Here is a 23,758-nt window from a genome sequence, read left to right on the forward strand (position 1 = left end):
ACGGCAGCTAGGATTAACCGGATAAACATACATCAAGACTGACCTAATGAATATAAGTTAGAATTAATTGATGTGTATATGATCGGTGTAAATGCAATAGTTTTTTTGTCAATGTTCTTTTTACGCACGCAAATCACAGACATACCATTATACACGCGCATGCTTACTTACCTTACTATCACAGAGACAGAGGCGGCTAGCGGTAGATTAATTAATCCCACTCACATGTACACGATGAATTCGTTGACATTATTTTTGCACACTTGTTAGTGGTGTCATACGGTAGTTGTTAAGTGGAGTCATACGGTAGACAACTCATGCTTTACGGTAATTTGTCAATAGTTGATTGAAGTACGTACGTAGCTACTATTAATTAATAGTTACTCTCTCTCCTATTTATATATACTCAGTTTTCAGAAACCCCACAAATATTCATCAGTACTCTGAAAGACGGAGAGGGATGCGGCGTTGCAGCAGTAGCAGCAGCAGGAGGCGTTTGGGCGGGCAGTTGCTGTGGCTGCTGCTCCTGTGCTCATCATGGCGGATGGCCGCTTCTCAGCCCCAGCCACCACCAACGACCGACCCAACCGAAGGTAAACCACACATAATTAATGCTATGACTGGAAGTGTGTGTCTATGTAAATTGAAATTTTTGCGTGCCACAAGATTTTGATATGAAGAATTTAGTGAGTCATAAAAATCAAAATTTAGAGATGATTTGATATGTTTTTTTGGACCCCGACTCACGGAGCCGCCCGCGAGTTGCAACTCACCGTAGCTAGACTATATATATATATAGACTAATACGCGCACCTCTCTTAGTATAAACTATTCTACACCCCTCACTTTCAAGGCCTCCCAAGGCCCATCCTACCTCTCACCCCTCTTTCCTAAGCCTAAAAATTATCCCCACCTCAATTAAAGACTGGTCAAAGAGTTTCCCACGTAGGTCAACCCCTTATGGGCTTCCCCTCTTGTTGTATATCTAGGCTCACTTCTCGTTTCCCAGGAATTCTGCAGTAACACGAAGTAAAAAAATACAGTAACACGGCACCTAATTCATAGTAACAACGTCGAAACATACCCATGTGGGATCTACTTTTTTAAAGCACTTTTTTCTAACAATTCGGTAGAAAAGTTTTTAAAAAATAATATATAAGGTGAGAGATAAAGTTATTTAAAGTTTGGAATCTTAAGAAATATCTATAGGATTTGTATTAGTATACAGTAATGTTATGGCAATAGCTACAGTAACGTTATACATTTTATGTAGCAATAACACCATGTTACTATAAAATATGTGTATTGTTACTGCACAATTACAGTAACATAGCGATATAAGTGCAGTAACATGTACGTTGTTACTCCATAATTACAGTAACATCGTGATATAAATACAATAACATTATGATCGAATGGCAGTAACACGAGGTAGGATTGTATACTATTGCTACGACACAATTAATACATATGAGATAGCTAAAAGGTTGTATTTCTAATCTTTAGAGAATAATATCTCATATGTCTTATATTATTTTTTTAAAACCGTTTTCACTACCGTAGTTAAAAAATATGATTTAAAAAACTAGATCTGTCATGATGTTGCTACTGTATTTTATAAGACATGTTACTGTATTTTTGTCTTCATGTTACTACACTTTTTAGACAGATGAGACTGGACAAATGTAAGGTGTGCAGGAAGGTTAAAGGACGGATTTGACCGACGTGGGAGAGGTTTGACTAGGCATGAGAGATGTTTTGGGTCCTTAGGAGATAGGAGCTGGATTTGGGCCTTATGAGAAGAGTGGGCATAGAATAGGCTATTCTATAGGGGTGCACATATATATATAGACACACACTGGAATGTCCTATAGAGACATGAAAATGTTAATTTCCAGTACTGTAGGTAGCTGTATCAGCCTTCACGTAATTAGTTGGGTTCAACATAACATGTACTCCATTATGTTAAATTAGTAAATAGTCAGTATAGTTAGATCTGCATGTGTGCACCACCGGGTATATGCACTCAACATGATGCGGAGCATATATATCATTGGAACTGCAATTTTTATAGTCGTAAATCTGGTGGCGGATGTTGACAAGTGAGACTGTGTTCGATCGTTTTATTGATGCGGAGATCTCGAGTTCAATCTACAGTGTGATTTTGGCCAGTTTACGATGAATGGCTAGTAAGACATGTTCAGTGGTATAGCCTATCATGTGCTGATCTATCTCAAGTCACGTCAGTAGAAAAAACTTCTTATATAAAGTATAAATACAACCTTTCAAGCTGACTCTTTATAATTACAGACTAATTAATTTTCTGTTCATATTTCATCTAATCAGCGTATCTGATTAGAATCAGCACATGTACAAAGCAGATCTTTTGGTTGCCTTCTCGTTTTATGCGCTAGGAGTTGATGTTTTACTGACTCCATGCAAATCAATAACTTTTCTCTCTCCTATCCTCTATCTTCTACGTCAACGAGCACGCAATGATAGAGACTACAATAAAAGTCCTTTATACATGCCCTAAACATGTGTCAAAGCAAAGTGATTACAGCTAGCTTGTATTTGCCGTGCTCCTGTACGATGCATGCATGGACGCTACCGGCGCCTGCTTCACTGGAGGCGCCTTGGGGCGGACCTCGGTGCCACGTTGGCAGGACCGCTGAGTCGTGCTGAGTAGCGTACTTGGCGTTCTTCCGTACTACCTCAGCATCAAATGGTTTGGTGCTGATCCAGCAACCTATTTTTTAAAAGTTTTTAACAGAAAAATAGTTTGAAAATAAGTTTTTCAAAAGGATCAATTTATAAAAAATAAATAATTCCGTGGTGGTACCAAAGAGGATTACCTAGGCCATGTCTGCACATCAAAACAGACCCTTGGAAGTAATTATTGTGGCATTGCCAGAGCTCCCTAGGATTGTTGCTTTTACTGCTGTATGATTAAGGCCATGCTTAGTTCCTAAAAATTTTCGCGTTCACACATCACGTCAAATCTTTGAAATTATATATAGAGCATTAAATATAGTTAAAAAACCAATTGTACAGTTTGGAAGAAATTTGCGAGATAAACATTTTGAGCATAATTAGTGCATGATTAGTTATAACTGCTATAGTAACTTACATGTAGTAATGACTGATTAATTAAACTTCAAATATTCGTTTTGTGGTTTTCTGATACCCGATGTAATCAGTTTTTTAATTGGTTGCTAAAATAGTCTTCCAACATCTGATCAGACATATAATATGAGACCTAACCCAAAAACTTTCACGAACAAAACAAACCCTAAATTAGGAAATATGTTTTGTGTTGTGAGCTATCTTACTTTTGAAACGGATGGTCAAAGTACTTTATGTCTCATCTTTTCATGCTGTATTGGGGAAGTCTCCCCAAAATGCTGCCTCATTAATTAATTCATTATGTTGCATATATATATATATATGTATATATTTCTGATTCCATATTATAAATACTAATGCTAATAACGTAACCGTCCAGCGGCAGCACTAAACAAGATGATGGCAAGATGGGGCATCAAGGCAACGCCAGAGTGGAACATTAGCGGCGAGCTGTGCAGCGGCGTAGCTACCGATGCATCCCCCAGCGAGGACTACCCAAAAGACCCTGCCATCAAATGTGACTGCTATTTCAACAAGAACACAATCTGCCATATTATCAAGCTGTAAGTACGCCTTCCTATCTTGCTTTGATAGATCAGCTAGCTGCACATGCACGGTTCTCTCGATTGTGTATTTATAATCTTTTTTATGAAAGTTGCAGTGACAAAGATAACTTATTTGTTTGCAAAAAATAACAGTATTAGACCATATGGTCCTCATGTCAATCCCATACAGGAACTCTATTTTTTGTTGGGAAGAAATGTGAGTAACAATAAATACAACAATTAAAAAAATATTTCCTCCGTTCAATATAAGAGTAAGTTCAATAGTATAGCTAACTATTAGTTCCAATTCATTTATAGTCAATTTAATAGTCAATTCATATAATAGCTAGCTACAAAACGTATACCACTATATCCCACATGTCATACACACATTGTGTCTTGAAGTTCGTGTTGCAGCTGACTATAAATTTATAGCTCACTTCTCTTCTCTCTTGTCTCTTACCTCTTTAAAATATATTTATAGCCAACTTATAGCCTGCTATTGTACTTGCTCTAAGGCACGACCAACACTAACTCAAAATCAAGAAAGAGTTATAACTACCTTCTCATTTGGATTACCTAGGTGCATGCATGCATGCATATAACGTGATTGGATGTTTTGATAATGAAAAAATGTACTAGTTAATGCATACTTACATGCATGCCTTATGTTATAGGAAAAAAACGTGGATATGTATTATATTATGGAAAGGAGGGACTATATATAGAAAATTTTTGTAATAATAAGTTAATAATTATTATATTAAATTGCAATGCACGAACAGTGTGAAAAATAGATCATGTCATAATGAAACTTCAACATCTAGGTGTCACCAAGTTTGATAAAGGTGCATGCTTGCGCTTTGCACCTAAATAGATAGGGGCTTTTGCAAATTTACCACTGGTTTTTTTCAAAATTGCAAGGATGCCACAGTTATTTTTGCAATTTTGTAGTGGCATTTTTGCAATAACATTTTAAACTAGTGGTAAATTTGCAATTGTCAAGATATTATGATAGGGTAAAGAATTCGACCCGGCGAGCCGGGTAACAAGGAAAAACGGGAATAGACACACTGGGTCCCCGTTTGTTCCCCCTCTTGCTAACCCAGATTCTCTCGTGTTCGCGGGAAGGTTTCCTGAATTGCTAACCGGTGTGTTTTTTTTGCTAAAATTTTCTATAGGAATGTTGCTTAAAAAAATCATATTAGTCTATTGTTATGCTTTTTTACACCGGATAACTAACACTCAGCCAAACGGGGCTAGGTTACTAGGAAAAGGAGAACGTTAGAGCATTTTCAATGGCTCATCCAAATTTCATCATCGATATTGCTATCTGGATGATCATCCAAAATAGATTTTCTATTTATATTAGTTACCACTCCAACAGAATATCCATATTACACCATCCATATATAATTTATTAATATTCTACAACCACCTCCTCTCATGTTCATGTTGTTATTGCTCTCTCCTCTTATAATTGTACGTTACGTTGAGATATTAGGTAGGAGAGAGAACATTCATATGTAGAGTTTCTCTTTTCAATATAGATGATGCTATATTTTTGGATAATATGACAGAGTATCTGCTGGAGCAATATTTTCCCCACATCCTTTATTGTCAAGATGGATATGTGAAATAGTATCTACTGAGAATGCTCTTAGCAATGTAGTCATGTTGCAAGCTCACTGCTGATTTGGACAACGTCGGTCTTGCAAATCTATCTTTAACTATAATTTTATATTAAAATATATAAAAAATAAATAATTATTTATTTTTATTAAAAATACTATTTATAGCTCATTATAAATACGACCTAAGAAGGCAAGGAAGGGTCAGAACTCTTTAGTGTTTTTACAAAAGGCTAAAAGCCCAACTTTTTATAAAACAAAAGGAACCAAGGTTTTAGAGGGTAGTTACCAGGAATTCCGGTTTACAATCCAAGACTAGCCAACAAACTGAAATGCACCACACTGGACTGAAACAAACCTGAATAAATAACTGCCAACTCACTACCAAACACAATTAAACAAAAGCAACTAGGATCCCACATTGCCAAACCAAAGCGAGCACCATACAATTAGCCTATTCCTATCTTGAAAACTTGAAGACTTCTAGTAACTTGTTGGCTAGCCGAAATCCATTCTTCCATTGTTCTCCTGTCATCCTCTTTTAGCAACACTTTCTACTGTAACAAATAACAAACAATCCGAAAATAAATGTGTAAATGTGATTGTAATGATGAATCTCTAAAACTTATATCATTTCTCATTGTTCATAATTGCCAACAACAAGCTGCTACAATACAAAAACCAACTCTGGCAACTTTGGATCTAACATTCCAAAAAGCACAAGCAGTAAAATCTTCAAAAGAAATCGGAATTTCGTTCCAACTCAGAGCATCTCTACACAAACACCACACAAAAATCGTCATTGGACACACGAAAAAATGAGTTTAGAGTCCTCATAGTTATTACAAAGTTTATAGATATCATCACCTCCCCAACCCATCTTTTTAAGTTGGCCTGCCGATTGAATTCTATTTCTCCAAGCCAGCCACAAGAAATGTTTCATTTTTAGTGGCATAGGAGCCTGCCAGGCCATCTGAATCTCTAAATCCTCAACCCCTCTAAAAGTAAGAAATTTATATGTAGACTTAGAAGTATACACCCCTTTCCTATCCGATGCCCAACTAAGTTCATCAATTTTTGAATCATATCTCTCACCTTGTATATGGTTAATTATTTCTCCCAACTCTGCCCAACAAATAAAGTCATTATGATTAAAAACTCTTCTAAAAGTTAAGCAACCGATTCCCTTCTCTCTAACTGAGTGAACAAATATGTCTTCTTGATTGCAAATCTCAAAAAGATATGGAAAAGTATTTTTCAAAGGCACCTCTCCTCTCCAAGTATCCTTCTAGAAGAAAATATGTTTGCCACACCCAATCTTCCACTTGGAACCTTTATAAACCCAACTATTAACTTTTAGTAACCCATTCTACAACATAGATTTGAAAACTTGATTATTCTGAAAAAACCTCCAACATTATTATATTTATTCCTAAGCACAAACAGGCATAAACTCTTGGTATTTGATTCCAGCTTAAAGAACCACTTAGAAGAGAGCAAAGCTATGTTCATAACTCTTGTATCAGTGAAACCAAGACCTCCAAAATCTTTTGGAAAGGCTATATTAACCCATTTCACCATATGATATCTTATTTTATCTTCCATGCCTTCCCAATAAAATCTTCCTCTCATAGAATCTATCTCATGATAAATAGATTCAGGTAAACGATACAACCCCATACCATATGAGGGGACACAAGATAAGCAAGAGTTTATTAAAATAGCTCTCCCACTATAGTATAAGGACTTAGCTTGCTAAGTATTCAATCTTTTTTCCAATTTCTGAGGAATGAAAGAAAAATCAAAAGCTTTTAATTTGATCTCATAGGCGTACCTAAATACTTAATAGGGAAAACTCTAGTGGGGCAGTTAAGCATATTAGCAACTCTTTCTGTTTCAATAGAAGAAAGGCCTACTATAAGCACTTCACTTTTATGGTAAGTAATCTTCATCCCAGAAAGCTCTTCAAAACAATACAAAAGGATCTTAGGCCAGTCTCAATGAAGGTATCATGGAGGTGTCATGCACATTAATTAGGTGACACATCAGTAGAAAAGGGAATATTTATATAAAACTATGAGGAGAGAGGGAGAATTAGTTTGATGGCCATAAAACCTTTGGGCACCGTTACCAAGTCCTTAGCTGCACAGTGAAACTTGCATTGAGGGGCTTGAGGCGTTTCCTGCAATCGAACATTCTCTGCATGCAATCAAACTTTCAACAATAATTAAATGTTTTATTTAGCATTAGAAATGGTACAATGAAATGTTGCACTGTGAGCAGTTGTTTCATGCATCGTTTAATCGAGTTAGTTATTTTGAAAACTGTGTAGTAAAACTAAGCATTGAGACTGACCTTAATAGTCAAGATCTCCAAATCATTAAAAGGGATAAAAATTATAGTGTCATCAGCATATTGTAAGTGAGTTAAACCTTTTAGAACTAGATTAGGGACTAAACCTGTTAAGATCCCATTAGTTTTAGCCAAATCAAACATCCTATCTAGAGCATCTCCCACTATGTTAAATAGGAGAGGAGATAAGGGATCACCTTGCCGGAGACCTCTAGAGGTTTTAAAAAAGTCACTCCTTTCCCCATTAATATTAATACAAACTCTACCACCAAAAACACAAGATTTAATCCAATTAATCCATTTATTGGGAAACTTTTTTCTATGAAGAACTTCAACGAGAAAATCCCAAATGACCCTATCATAGGCTTTTTCAAAATCAATTTTCATAATAATGCCTTGGGCCTGTTTGGAATGCAACTCACGTAACACATCATGGAGAACAACCCCTCCCTCTAGAATAAACCGCCTAGGTATGAAAGCAGTTTGGTTCTCAGAAATAATATCTGAAGCTATCAGAGATAACCTATTAGTAATAATCTTAAAGCAATCATTCAACACACAAATAGGTTTGGATTGTTTAATACTACTTGCATAATTAGATTTAGGAATGAGAGAGATGACTCCATAATTCAACCTCTTTAGGTCTAATTCATTAGGATACAACTATAGAAGCATTTCAAAGAGGTCCTTTCTCAAATGTTCCCAAAACTCTTTGTAGAAGTGAATAGAGAACCATCAGGACCAGGGGAAGTATTGTTTTTAGCCTATTTGATTACATTATCTAGCTCTAAGATCACAAAAGTTCTACAAATCAGATCTAATTTCTCACTGGGTATACACCCTTTACTTCCCAGAAATTCATGGAAAGATGAATAGAAGGAGGAGATTTAGATCTAAAAAGATTCTTATAGAAACTAACTATATGTTCTTTCAACTCCTCAGGGGAGGAAATAATTCTATCATCCTCACAAATGTTATGAATATAATTCCTCTTTTTTCTACCATTTGCCTATCTATGAAATAAGCATGAGTCCTATCTCCTTGTAGAATCCAATCCTCTCCACTTATTTTATGCCAATGTAGCTCCTCTATATCATATATGTGTTCAAGTTATTTTCCAATTCATATCTCTCCTCCCATTAATCTAGAGACAAATGGAAAATATGATCATCTTGGTCTAACTCTTTAAGCTTACTGAGCAATTCTTGTTTATGTCTATTCATCAAACTATTATTGTTAGCTCCCCAACCCTTTAAGAAATGTCTTATACAAATTATTGTGTCAATAGCTTAGAATATAAGAATTATCTCTAATAGGGAATTCATTGACAACTTTGTCTTTAAAATCTTCAGCTAGGGTCTAGCTCGATTCAAATTTAAAATATATAGGAGACACCACGAGTTGTTCCCCACTAGACAGAAGTAGAGGAGTATGGTCAGATCCAACTCTAATCAAAGAGATTAGGGAAACCAAGTGGTAATGCATTTCCCAATCATTGGACATTAGCACTCTATCTAAGACAATTTAAATAGAAGAGAATTGTTTATTAGTCCAAGTAAAATTAACACCACCTCAGAACTCTTCCATCTACATTGTCATTAGATTTCTCCCATCTATATCTATACATATTAAAATCACCTCTTAAAAAGTAGGATTTTGTACATTCATCAAATAGTTAGAAAGTTCAACAAGGAAAATTTGTTTCTCATCAGATTCAGTTGGTCCATAAATATTCATAAACTCCCACATAAATCCATCAAACTTGTTTTTCACCACTCTACTGATGAAATGTTCACCAATGATAGAGTCAATAATCTCAAAACACTCAAGGTTAATGCCTGAAGGCAAACCCTCCTGATGCCCCCACAGGAAGGTTTGTAAAACCAATCAAAATCTCTATTACCCTGCAAATAGTGTAACTCTCTAGAAGAAAAAACTCTCTTTCTTTGTCTCCCGAATACAAATAATATCCACTTTATGATTAAAAATCAACTCTCTTATTACTTAGTCTCTTCTAGCTTTGTTACCTAACCCTCTAGCATTCCAAAAAAAGAACTTTCATTTAGTTTTTTTTATTTTTTGCCACCTCTATTTCTTTGCCCATTATGTTTTATTGTTAGGGACATATCTCTTTTATCCTGAACCTACCTCTTGAGTGGTTACATTCGTCACCTCTATAAGATCACATTCTTTCTCTTTCTTTTTTTTACTCTAATTTAGCAATTTTAGCTTGAGATAATTCCTTAGCTTTAATAGTACTAATATTAGAATCTATCTCCTCAATTGAAGCTCGTAATGAAATACCAGCCTTTGTAGCTATCTTTTTCAAGATATCTGCATCAACTGAACAAAGGAGCTAACATTTTACCTGGAATCTCCAAATTTTTCTTCTTAACCAACAGTTCAGCCCTCTTATGCATAGTGGTAGCTTGATACTTGCGTCTGTCACTCTTCCTTATAGCCAAGGTAGGAAACAAACCCCTCTTGTGTTTGTTTCCTATGAGAGACCACCTCAAAATTATCTCCATCATCGAACTCTTCTTCAGCTCCCATTCTTTCTATCTCAGAGTCTGTGGGGATATCACATTCTTCAACTTCATCCATGCTGTCCATATCCATCTCAAAAGGAATGGGAACTATCTCTTTGTTTTCCTTTAGTTCAGGAGGAGAATATGCCAATCTAGCACTTAGTGGAAGCATTTCATCCTGAGATTTCTGAACCAAATCTTGGTCACTATTCTTCCAAACCACAACTTCTAGGGGATTGTTATCAACTAAGGATGAAGTATCTATATCCATTGCAGAAGACAAAACTCTTAGATCTGACTTTTGGCTGAACCTGGAACTCGAGTTTTTTCCACTAAAAGGAGGAGCAGAAGTAGAGCCTTTAGAGTAATTTTCGTGAACCAATCTCTCAGTAGGAAACCACCCTTACTTTCCTCTTCTCCATCCAAATCATCAACATCATCTCCTCATTGTCATCTTTCTTATCAAAAGGAGGGGAAGGGGGCCATCCTGAATTTTCCTCTTGAAACCTTTAGGTTACCACCTAATTCTGTACCCTACCTTGTTAATATAGATCAACATAGAGATAAAAGCTCATTTGGATCCCTACAAGCAACTCTAACTTTAGTGTAGCTTTCTGTTTCCAAGCTCTTCTCATCCAAAGATTCAAACTCTCCCACTAGCTCAACAATGCTTTGATAGAAACCTCATCCCTAGCTATTTTTGGTATACCAAAGATTTTCACCCAAACTGCAACCAATTCATCAAGAGCTTCCTCTGTCATGGCTATTTCCATCACACTTTCTTTAATAGGGAAACAACCAAAGTCAAAACTCTTAGGTCTTGAGATTTGCCTTCTAATGTTCTTTGAGGGAAAAGTGACTAGAAATTCTTTCTCATTAAGTTGTTTCACCTTCCACTCCCAAGATAGATCAGAGAATATATGATTTAACTATGTCTCTATCTTTTCAATTGAGCCAACTCCCTCAATAATGGATAGAATACCTCTCACAGATGATTTACTACTTTCATTCAGAGGGGTATCAATATGTAGGTTGAAAAAACCCTGACCCAGGATACCAAATCCACACAACTTAACGCCTCTCTTTTGAGAATTACTAGGGCAATTAGAAGCTATATGACTAGTGTTATGACAAGAATAACAAAGTGGAGGATTAAAGCAATTTACCTGGTAATGACCCTCTTTCCCATATTTGAAACACTCAATCTGAATTTTGGAGCTACTACCTCTAGAATTAGCAATATGTCTACGACCACCATCTCTCATAGGTATGGGGTTGGTTGTTTCTCACCTCATGATTCTGGCTAGGAAATCTCTCCTTATGCAGCTGATAGGGTTTGAGGCGCCCACTTGTTCTCGGCCCAACTTCCTTGATTCTTCCCTTCCCAGCTTTCCTCGAGCGCTCTTTGAATGTGAATCAGCTGCTTGTGAAGCTCTTCCTCTTCACGTGGATTTGATACTAGGATCACTCGATCCACCTGCTCTGTCACTCTCCTCTTGTTCATCTCCTGGTCTTGTCACTGCAGCGGAGGCCGACGCTCCATCACCACCTCTACATATCATCTACTATCTCTCACCCTGGTCACCGATCTCCTCACCTTCCTCGTCAAGTGCCCAAATATCTAGATCTCACTATCGGTGGCTAGAACCCTAGATCGGGGGAGCACCCCTTCCGTGTCCACAACCAAGTGTTGGGGAGAAATCTAGAAGCTCTTAGGAAAATATCACCAATCGAAAGTCCACCTAGGTTTGTATAGGGCCGCCATTGACGCCCCCAAACCAGCTCACCCACGGTCTTACCACCATGGTCTGAGATCTCACAGTGTTGGACCTCTGACCCAAACTGCCTGTAGCTTGAAACTGCCTCCCGTGGGCTCCAACCTCCGTTATCCGCCATGGTTTCATTGCAAAGTTGGAGTTGCCTCCCTAATCACCATGGTTTTCTTCCATTGATTTGTTTGTGACGTGTTTGGATCTCTCTGTAGTTATTTTGACCGTTTGGGAAATTTGTAAATACTGTAGACTGTGCATTCTATGGTGCGCCGACTACTGACCCAACAAAAAACATGTCCTAAGATCAGCTCATTCTGTTTAGTAGGTGCCCGTACGCTCCATGAGTAGCTTTGTAGATCTTTGCCGTCGGACGATTTAAGTAAGCCTAGAGTTCAGTCGAACTTTTCCACTTTGTGTGAAGTGTTGCATTTCCCTTTTTTTGTTTCTATATATGTTTTTTTGCTCTATTTCTTAATTAAATCAAACGCAGTTCTCCTGCATTTTCATGAAAAATAAAATAATTTACTTGACATTTTTATGTTTACCATGTTAATTTACATTACTGCTTTTGTGATAAAGTTACTGGAATATATTTCCATTTGGGAGTATTTCATATAATTTTCTAATTGATCTCATATTAAAGCTAACATTTTAGCAATTCTTGCATACAAGCTAAAGCAAACACCATTCCATTAGAGGAATTGGGTTTCACAATTACTGCCCAAGACTTTGCACATACCAGTCCATCCCAAAGTTGGTACAATTTGGACCCAAAGAGTATTCCATTGTCCAGGGCCAAGTTACCTTGCTTGGCGTGTCCTTGCTCAAAACCAAATGGTTTTCTATTTAGGGGTGAAAACTGAAATATCCCAAGCACAATTCAATGTTCAAAATTGGAGCTTTATTTTAGACAGTGACAAAATTGAACTTATTACTTTTACTTATCAATATTAATACTTGTGTGTTCTGCAGGAGGGCAACTAAGCTGGACGTAACTGGTCAAATACCTGAAGAGCTACAGATCTCACATATCTACAGGACTTGTATGGATCTATGTCTTGTAGCCTTCATATTGATATGGTTTTCATTAAGCTATATATAGATCGATGTTTTGCAGAAAACATGAATTTAACCCCATAAACATAAAAGTTGGTCTGTTCTATCACTAAAACATAAAAGTTGGTCTGTTCTATCACTAAAAGATAAAAGTTGCTCTTTAGAGGTAAGAGCTTGAACGAAATCAAACCCATTGATTATTGATAACTTTGCCTATGAGAAAATGTTATGTTCTATCACTAATAAATCAAGCGCAAAGGAAAATATTATCCGGCCAAATCTACTCACAACCAAAAAACATGCATTCTTTGCTGATTCAACCGAATCTCTTGAATTCAAAATTCAAACGAAAGCACTAGGTATATCTAGTGTTCAAAGTAAACATAACGCAAAGTTTTATGGACCAATTTCCTATATGCCCCTATAATTTCACCTAATTCCTTCTACGCCCTTAAATTTTGCTTGATCTCTTATATACCCCTGAGTTTTTATTTGGATCCCTTACATACTCATACCGTTAGTTGACCATTAGTTACAGTAGAAATTACTTTATTGTCCTTGGTATATTGCTAAAAGCTAGAAATGTTTTATGTGTAAATTATTTGAGTTCTGAAAACCAATAAAGAAATAAATTACTAAATATTTGTTATGAATTTTTAAAAATGAAAATTTTGAAAACGAAACATTATTTCATTAAAATAAAAAGATTTATTGTAAAAAAGTTCTGCATCAAATTTGAAAATTAGTTTCAACAAGCATGTATTGAAAAAATCTTTGATTTGAAAAAAGCAAAGGGATGCAATTGGTTTATCATAGACTAGAAAACATATTTAAAATTTTCAAATAAATTTCAGATAAAATTTGATGAATTTTGTATATATCCCAAAAATTTAAACCTAAGTAACATTTAGTTTTAGTTCTTAATTTTCTGGTGGAACTAATGTATGGATTTAATAATAATTTAAAAAATAAAAATAATAAGTTGTATTTTTAAAGTTGGTTATTAAATGATTATATCGCTTGTCCGTTAGTTTAAGTTTTTTTCATATAAAAATTTATTGAGTAGGTAGCACATATATATAGGCCTCGTTTGGCACTGCTCGTTAGTTATTTAATCATCTCGTTTTCTGTGCGCGCGCTTCCTGATCTACTAAACGGTGTGTTTTTTGCAAAAATTTCTATAGGAAAATTGTTTTAAAAATCATATTAATCTATTTTATATTTTTTAATAATTAATAAGTAATTAATCATATACTAATCTTTTACAACGTTTTCCGCGTCGGATAACTAACACACACTCTACAAACTGCCGAACGCGGCCATAGAAGGGGTAATGTAGTTGTTTTGAAATATTTAACGGTCAACTAACGGATATGAGTATAGAGGGGATCAAAATGAAAACTCGGGGGTATATATGGGATGAGGTAAAATTTAGGGGTGTTAAAGGGATTGAGTAATTTTTCAACGGTACGTAGGGAATTTTCTCAAGTTTTATATAAAAAATGATAATCCTAGAGAAGTAATATGCAACATCCAAAGCTTTGTTTAGACTATAAACAATTTGCCTCATAAGCTACCGTCCCGCTCTAGTCCCCTCGATCTTCTCTCCCCTCGCAACCTATTATCCCAGGGGCATCCCGTGAAAATATGAGGCACAGTTTAAAGCACTAAGTGGAGGCCTAATATGTAGTATGGAAACAAAAAACTAATTGCAAATATCAATCAATATATTACTTATATCACAAAGTATAGCAGCATAATCAAGAATAGTACCTGTTGTATAACAATCACTTGAAAAGCAATATTCTTTGAAACGAAATCTTCAATGACATTCATAATCAATCTTCTCCAGCATGCCACCCTCAAGTGCTATTAATGTCAATGCATTAAATCTTTCTTGTGTTATTTTAGTTCATAAGTAGGTCTTTAATAGCTTCTATTTAGAAAAGCCATGCAACAGTCACTAGAATGGTCAATGGAATTCTATATGCAATGGTTGCATTGGGAAAACACTCATGTCGCTTCAAGAGATTTAGAATTTCGACTAGGCCTTTATTTTCTTGTGGAATAAAATCTTGAAGAACAAAACTGTTATATGTACTTAGACAACTTACGCTGATTTCTAATTAAAAAAATTCCAAAACTATTATATATACTTAGTATACTTTATAAATCTTGGGGCCCATGGTTTTTAGGGGCCCTGTTCGGTCGTCCAGCTTGCACGGGCCTAGGGACACCCCTGTATTATCCTTGGCATGTACAAAATTTACTCTCACATTTATCCTGACATTGGTTATGTCGTAGGTAGACTAACAACCATCCATTCCTCTCCCCCACTCCCTTTCCCCTTCTAATGTAAAAGGAATGAGAAAATATAAAAAATATCATTGATAAATGCTAAGTCTAAGAATTGTCATCGATGAGTATGAATTCCACAAAATATTATCGTACAAATAATTTTGTGTAAAAAATATCATCACCATTAAGATTATGTCTATTCGTGTTGTTAAATACACTGTTCATCTATAGCACTTAATGGAGGACGGAGGGCAAAACCCTAGTGATGATGATATTTATTATACAAAGTTGTTTGTATGATGATATTTAATGGAACTCGCACTCGTCGATGACATTTGTTAGAATTAGGTAATTGTCAATGGTATTTCTTAGATTTTCTTAAAAGAAATACTCACTGTCCCCTCCCCTCCACTCCTCTACCCCTCAGCATATTTCATTTGAAATAATTACAAGCCATCCCTACCCCTCAGATCCCCAATCCCCCTTCTAATATCTCCATCTAATGTAAAATAATATATTACAAGCCCCTCCTTATATATATTTTTTATATGGAATGAGTTAGAGTAATATTTTTTCATCAAGGGGAGAGGGAGCAGGGATAGAAGGGGAGGGGTGAGAGGGAGGGGACTAGCGTGATAACCAATGTTCTTGTAAAGTTCTGAGTAATATTTCCAATCAAGTGTGAGTAGGGTGGAAGAGTTTAGCTGAGTAGGATAGGGGCCTTTGCATGAGGCATACATGTTACTCCCTCCATTTCATAATGTAAGAATTTATAGCCTTGTCTAGATTCATATCGATGCTAATGAATCTAGACATATATATAAATTATATACATTCATCAATGGATGAATTTATGCAAGGCTAGAAAATCTTATAATACAAAACGGAGGTAGTATAACATAGCACATAGCGGTTGTTTAGTGCTTATGGACATTCCTATTCAATCATGAAATCATTGAATAATATCTTGTGAAATAGGCAGAAAATTTAATTAAATGCCAAATATATTTCAACTTTAGAATTTGAGTGGTAGCATTTTATTTGTTTCTTGTATTATTATGAACTGCATATTCATTTAAGAGCGGTTTTACGGTCCTTGAGAAGGTACCAGGAGGTACCAAAATTTTACACTAAAATTTTGGTACCTCTCAGTACCTACTCAAGTACTGTAAAATTGCTCTTCATTCAAATACGAAAGCATATTTCATTTCCTTCTCGCATAATAATTGGCACCACTACACTTTAACGGTAATGACAAGTAAATTTCACACCGGACTACCCTTTTTAACCAAAGTTTCATGACGGTGCTTTCACTCAACACAACCTATAGTTGCAATTTGTTGCACTTTCGACAAGGCGTACAGTCCATCTATACCAAGCTGGATGGCCATATTCTCATCATCAACCTATCCACTGCCGCGCGCAGCAATCTCCGATCATGTTGTCACCATCGCCCATCATCGTTGCCGAGAATGATAAGCTCTCACCACCGCCTACTGGTAGATCTAGCAAACGATAATAAAGGGGTCTGAACAAACTACATAGAGTTTCAGCCATATTTCAATTCATATTTGACACAAAATTTTAGGGGAAGCTTAGTGGGGGCTCCCATAGACCTAATGGGTGTAGTGGGGGCTGAAGCCCCCAGCGACTGCCCTCATGTTGGATCTGCGCCCATGCCGCCACCCCATTCCATTCTTCCAAATTTCAATGGCAAGCTAAGCAATATAAGCACATGAGGAAGGCTAGAAACTTTGGTTTAAAAGTATAGTCGATTATAAAATTTACTTAATGATAACTGTCATCTATGACGTAAGAGTAGTATGAACTACCGATGTAAAATCCATGGTCTTGAAGATCCTTTCAATCATTAACAATAGATTTAATGGAAAGAAAAGCAAACTCTCTCTATCAAAAAATACGGGGACATATAGAGTCTGAATTTTGTCCAACAATATAAGGACATCTTCATCTACATGGTCATCTCAACCAATCATAACCATCAATTGTTCAATTTTTTCACCTACTTTCTCATCTCCAACAGTCACAACCCTACATTCTCCCAAAGTTAATCTCTTAAAAAAAACTCCAAACATTCTTATATTGTTGGATAGAGAGAGCAGTAGTCAAGCATTTCTTTTGTCTTATCTAATTCACTTGATGTTTGTGATTTTGTTTCAGGAACTTGAACAACAATTACTTGACAGGTTCCATCCCATCATTCATTGGAAAATTTCCTTTCATGAAATACTTGTAAGTTGGATTAATACAACATCCATTGGCTGTTATGACTTATTCCTTTCAGTTTCATGATTCTTATCATTTTAGATAAATGTGTGTTTAAACTTTTTGACTTTGACTACTAATAACTTTTAAAATATTTAGTTTGAAAACTATAGGACAATAAGTTTAGGTAAGTCATAAAGAGTACATTGATAAAAATAAATATGTATTTATTTTTTCTATATATTTTAAAATAAATAACAGTTAAAGATAGATTTAGAAGATCATATTATTATCCAAAACGACAGGAATGATCAAATTGACCGGAGTAATTATCTTTCATCATTTGAAGGGCCATGGGTTTCAACCAATTGTCTGGACAACTCCCGAAGGAACTTGGGAACCTCACCAATCTACTCTCACTGTAAGAAATCTTTCCTTGGATTAGACATGAATTAGTAAATTTCACAAAACTATAGTTTGTTTAAGGATGTGTATCACAAAACTACATATTTACACCAATTTTTTTTACAAAACTATATATTTAAGATATTATATCACAAAGCTACATATTTAACATCAATTTTATCACAAAGCTATAACTTTTATAACATAAAAAGAGACAATTCTAAACGTTTAAAACCTGTCGTTCATTGTTATCTTCACTATTAAATCTACAGTTTTGTTATGCAATATCTTAAATCTGTAATTTTCGAATAAATTTAGTGTTAAATCTTTGTGTTGTGATACACAACTATAAGTCTGTAGTCCTGCGATAACATCAAAATATCTATAGTTTTGTAAAATTTATTCATATATATATATATATATATATATGTATGTGTATGTGTGTGTGTATATATACACACGGCCCATCTGGAAAAACAATGCCCCTTTTCTGCTATCAGCCGCGGCTAAATAATTTATAGCATTCATGAATATATTTCTTCTTGATTCAGGGGCATTAGTCTCAACAACTTTACCGGAGAACTTCCTGACGAACTGGGGAGCCTGACCAAACTTGAGCAGTTGTAAATGCCTCGCTTCTCCCAATTGCTATGAACTAATTTTCGAGTGGAGAGAGATTATGTTCAACATGATAATTATTGCAGTGTTTCAATACCAGGTACATAGATAGCTCTGGATTCAGAGGTCCGTTCCCTTCGACGATCTCCAAGCTTAAAAACCTGAAGTTCCTGTAAAGTCAATAACCGAACCTTAACTGTTTGTTTTTATGTGCTAGTGAAATAATTTGGTACGTTTGCAGGAGAGCGACAGATAATGAATTCACAGGGAAACTACCTGATTACTTGGGCAGCTTGACTAAATTGCAAGATCTGTAAGATTTATTATATTAAGTTGGTAAAACGTCATTCTCTGTCTTATTTTATAGACAGGGAAATTGAACTCAGGCAACAGTATTTTCCACCTTTCAGTTATCATTGAATAGAAATGCAGCATCTGCATACCATTAAACTGATCTGCATGTTTATATTGGTACATAGAGCTTACTTATCCTTATACTAAGTTGGACCTGGCAAGTCCCTACTTTATTTTTCTGAAATTATGAACTTGTAGGGCTTTCCAAGGAAATTCTTTTGAAGGCCCAATTCCTGCAAGTTTATCTAATCTGACAAAATTAACGAGCTTGTAAGTATATTATTTTGTCACCTTTGATCCGCTGATATCTTAGAAGGTCAAGCTTGATTACTAATTCGTTCAATACAATCGAGCAGACGGATTGGTGATATTGTGAATGGGAGCACTTCATTGGCATTTATCAGTAATCTGACATCTTTGAGCAACTTGTATGTGATGCTTCTTGCTACAGGCTATAGAGCATTAGAGCTTACTCTATTGTCAAAGTTGAAAGTCACCTATGTTGTATTTTGTTGTTTCAGAGTATTAAGGAATTGTAGGGTATCAGGCAATCTCCAAGCAGTAGATTTTTCCATGTTTGCAACACTGATATTGCTGTAAGTTTTCGTTATCGACCATGGTAGCAGTTATAATTGTTTTTTGGAAATTTCCTGCAGTTCTGAAGCATTTGTTCAAGTAATATTTCTGTCCTGTGGCACAGAGACTTGAGTTTCAACAATATCACAGGACAAATTCCTCAGTCCATCCTGAATCTGGAAAAGCTTCAATTTCTGTAGGAAATTCTTTATTTACATTAATTCAATTTATAGAAAGACCTGATAAGATCATGTCCATGTTTCATCATTTTGTATTGTGCCAAATTCAGGTTTCTGGGGAACAATAGCCTTACGGGAAGTTTGCCTGATGTTATAAGCTCTTCTGTAAAAGCAGCGTATGTCAATAACAAACGACATATATTTTATTAATATATTGATGTATTCAGTTCACTTGTAAATCCTTATAATTCTGTACTGTTTGCAGAGATTTTTCCTATAACCACCTTACAGAAACCATTCCTTCTTGGGCTATCCGGAATAATTTGCAATTGTAAGTTTAAAATTATCAACTTTCTGTTGCAAAGGGAAAAAAAAGATATTCTAATGTTTCCTTTGAACAAGGAATTTGGTGGGAAATAACTTTGTTATTGGAAGCACCAAAAACAGGTACTTATAACAGTACTTGTGGAATTCATTAACTGTAATAAAAACTTTTTCACGACTAATACTTTTCAAATCAATTTTTGCACAGTATACCTTCAGGACTAAACTGCCTGCAGCAAGATGCTCCTTGTTTCCGAGGATCTCCCGAATGTATATTGCCACTCCTTTTCTCTGTAGCAGTTAGCAGATTATAGTTTTGCACAGATCCAATGACTTTGAATAATGGTTATAAATCTGCACATCTTAATTCCAGATTATTCCTTTGCGGTTGACTGTGGCAGTAAAACATCTACTAAGGCCTCAGATAATACTATTTATGAAGCAGATGCTAGAAACCTTGGGGATGCATCATATTATGTTACTGACCAAACAAGATGGGGTGTCAGCAGTGTTGGAAGCTTCTTCCAAGGAACGAACGAAATGATTATATACACCCCTCAGCATGTTCAGAATACAGTTGACTCGAAATTGTTCGAGACTGCAAGGATTTCGCCATCTTCGCTGAGATACTACGGACTTGGACTTGAGAATGGAAATTACACTGTTACGCTTCAATTTGCAGAGTTTACCATCCCGGAAACGCAGACTTGGCAAAGCATTGGAAGAAGAGTTTTTGACATATATGTCCAGGTACAAATTCAGTGATTTATATAGCAACAGGTTTTTGGAGCTTTTATTATTCTTTTTCTGAAAGTATTACCAACTTCTGCATAGGGAGCCCTGAAAGAAAAGGATTTTGATATAAGGAAGGCAGCTGGTGGAAAATCTTTTACCGCCATTAACCAGACTTACACATTAACCGTGTCAAGAAACTTCCTTGAGATCCATCTCTTCTGGGCTGGCAAGGGCACTAAGGGACCAATGATCTCAGCATTAAGCGTCACTCCAAGTAAGCAAAATTATCAAATTAACTCCAAGGTAGATTATGGCTCTAGCAAGTAAAACCATTATTTTTTCAGATTTTACTCCAACTGTACGAAATGGTGTACCAAAAAAGGGAAGCAAAGCAGGCGCAATTGCTGGAATATTGACTGGAGTGTTAGTTTTAGGATTAGCAGGCATATTTGGAATATTTAAATTGATAAAGAAGAGAAGAGCAGTTGCACAACAAAAAGAAGGTATCACTTTTTAGTATTGTTATCCAGACATCGAATTTTTCAAACTATTTGTTCTTTACCATTTCTCTGGAAATAAAATACAGAATTGTACAACCTGGTTGGACGACCTGATGTCTTTAGTAACTCTGAACTCAAGGTAGCGACGGACAATTTTAATTCTGAAAACATTATTGGAGAAGGTGGCTATGGGCCAGTGTTTAAGGTTGTCTGTTTTCCCCCATTTAATATTTTCAAATTTCAACTGAAACATTATCTGATTTGGTATTAAGTGTGACATCTTTTTTTTCCTGCAATCAAACTATGCATGTAACTCTAGAAGTTCTTCATTCAACAGGGCAAGCTACTTGATGGAAGAGTTATAGCTGTGAAACAACTTTCTGAATCCTCTCATCAGGGGAAAACCCAATTTGTCACAGAGGTTGCAACAATTTCTGCTGTACAACACCGGAATCTTGTGAGACTGCATGGGTGCTGCATTGACAGCAACACACCCTTGTTGGTCTATGAATACCTTCAAAACGGAAGCCTGGATCGATCAATCTTCGGTGAGTTTCACTTCTGCAAATTCCGAGCACATATGAATTTGCATTTGCTTGATTTTGTTCTCGATGTTTTCCCATTATTTGTATTTTTTGAGGTTTTATTGAGTTATTTCAACTTGTGTAGGTGACAATAACTTAAACCTAGACTGGGCAACGCGCTTTAAGATCATCTTAGGCATTGCAAGGGGCCTATGTTATCTTCATGAGGAGTCAAGCGTGTGCATTGTGCATAGGGACATTAAAGCCAGCAACATACTACTTGACACCGATCTGACCCCAAAGATCTCTGACTTTGGACTTGCCAAGTTGTATGATGGGAAGCGAACTCATATGAGCACAAGAATTGCAGGAACATTGTAAGAATATCCCACCATTTCTCTTGTTATGTCTGTAACTTCAAAATGGAAGCCCCTTTTAACTTGTCTAATCTTTCTTAAGTGGCTATCTGGCTCCTGAGTATGCAATGAGGGGTCATTTGACAGAAAAGGCCGATGTTTTTGCATTTGGGGTTGTTGTGCTGGAGACTATTGTTGGCCGACCAAACACCAACCACTCCCTCGAGAAAAGCAAGATCTATCTTCTTGAGTGGGTAAGCTGGTCAATAATCTTACCATGCAAGAACACATTGGTTTCATTTGCTTTTGTTCAGGGAGTAATATTCATTTGAACTGTACCAGGGATACTCTACCTCAATGTGTACTGTTTTCATAGTTCGATTGAACTATTAACAGTTAAAAAACAGAGATAAAAATAGTTACTTTCCTTATTGTTGGGTTGTCCATGGATATATTTCATTTATTAAAGATAGATTAATTGAATCAAATAAAGATTTTCTTCATATCAAACAGCAAGCAAGCAAGCAATAAAGATGGACTAATCTATGATTGGCTATTATTTTTTGCTTGTTTACCCTTCATGAACTCCTAGCCCATAATAAGTATATTCATGTGGTAATAAATCTATGTTCATTTATAGGCATGGGAAGAGTATGAAAAGGAGCAAGCTCTCCAAATCCTTGACCCAAGTCTGAAGGAATTCAACAAGGAAGAAGCTTTCAGAGTCATCAATGTTTCACTGCTCTGCACACAGGGCTCACCACATCTACGGCCACCAATGTCGAGGGTCATGGCGATGCTGACCGGAGAAGTCGAGGTACCTAATCAGGCGGTGACCAAGCCAGGCTACATCACTGAGTCACAGATGATGAGCGGGAACAGAAGCTATGTCAGCACCAGCTACTCAGGATTTACAACTTCAGGAGGTAGAACAGGCTCGACACCACTGATCCAGTCATCAGAGATCATTAGAGATACTCATGAGGGAAGGTGAATATGTAAAGTTGGATTTGTGAAGACTGTCGATCTTGGGCTGATGCGACAATATCGGAGACTAGTCGTTCTTACGTAATTGGAGTGTTAATATTTGTCATACTTTGCATGTTTATAAATATTTTGTAAATTCAACTTTAAGTCTACAATAAGTGTTTACATGGTCTGTTGCAGCTGGAAGTGGTCTTGGAGTGATTGTATCACCTTGATGTAATTATTTGAGATTAATAAAAGCTCCCTTTATCTAAAAAGCAGTCTGAGCAGACAGGAGCGGAGGTTCATTATGTGTGGGGTTCCCAGGAACCCAGTTCAAAAAAATTTAGCTAGAGTTCATCCATTTTCACCATATATACACCACCCTCACTCTGAACTCAAGCACCCGTAACAATCTAAACTCAATTCAAAGCACTAAGAAAGTAAATGAATGGCACCTCTCTCTATTTTATTCTAGCTCTGCCCTTGGTTGCAGAAGACTACTTAATGGAACACATGGTTGATACATAAGGGAATGAGGTGGGCAATTTGGTTCTCTTTGGCATTGCAATGGATTCACATAACCTTGTTGGGCTCAAAAAAGTTTACATATTTTGGTGTTTGGCAAATTGATTTTCTTTAAATCTATCACGACCAACATTTCCATTAAGTTGATCTGACGAACTC

The 23,758-nt window shown here is 36.1% G+C and overlaps 1 pseudogene; it reads left to right on the forward strand.

Annotated features, from left to right (window-relative positions):
* Positions 1 to 460: 460 nt before the first annotated feature.
* On the forward strand, positions 461 to 23,284 carry LOC102718367 (annotated as a pseudogene).
* Positions 23,285 to 23,758: the final 474 nt, after the last annotated feature.

Source organism: Oryza brachyantha, chromosome 5, assembly GCF_000231095.2.
Source record: "Oryza brachyantha chromosome 5, ObraRS2, whole genome shotgun sequence".
Lineage (NCBI taxonomy): Eukaryota > Viridiplantae > Streptophyta > Magnoliopsida > Poales > Poaceae > Oryza > Oryza brachyantha.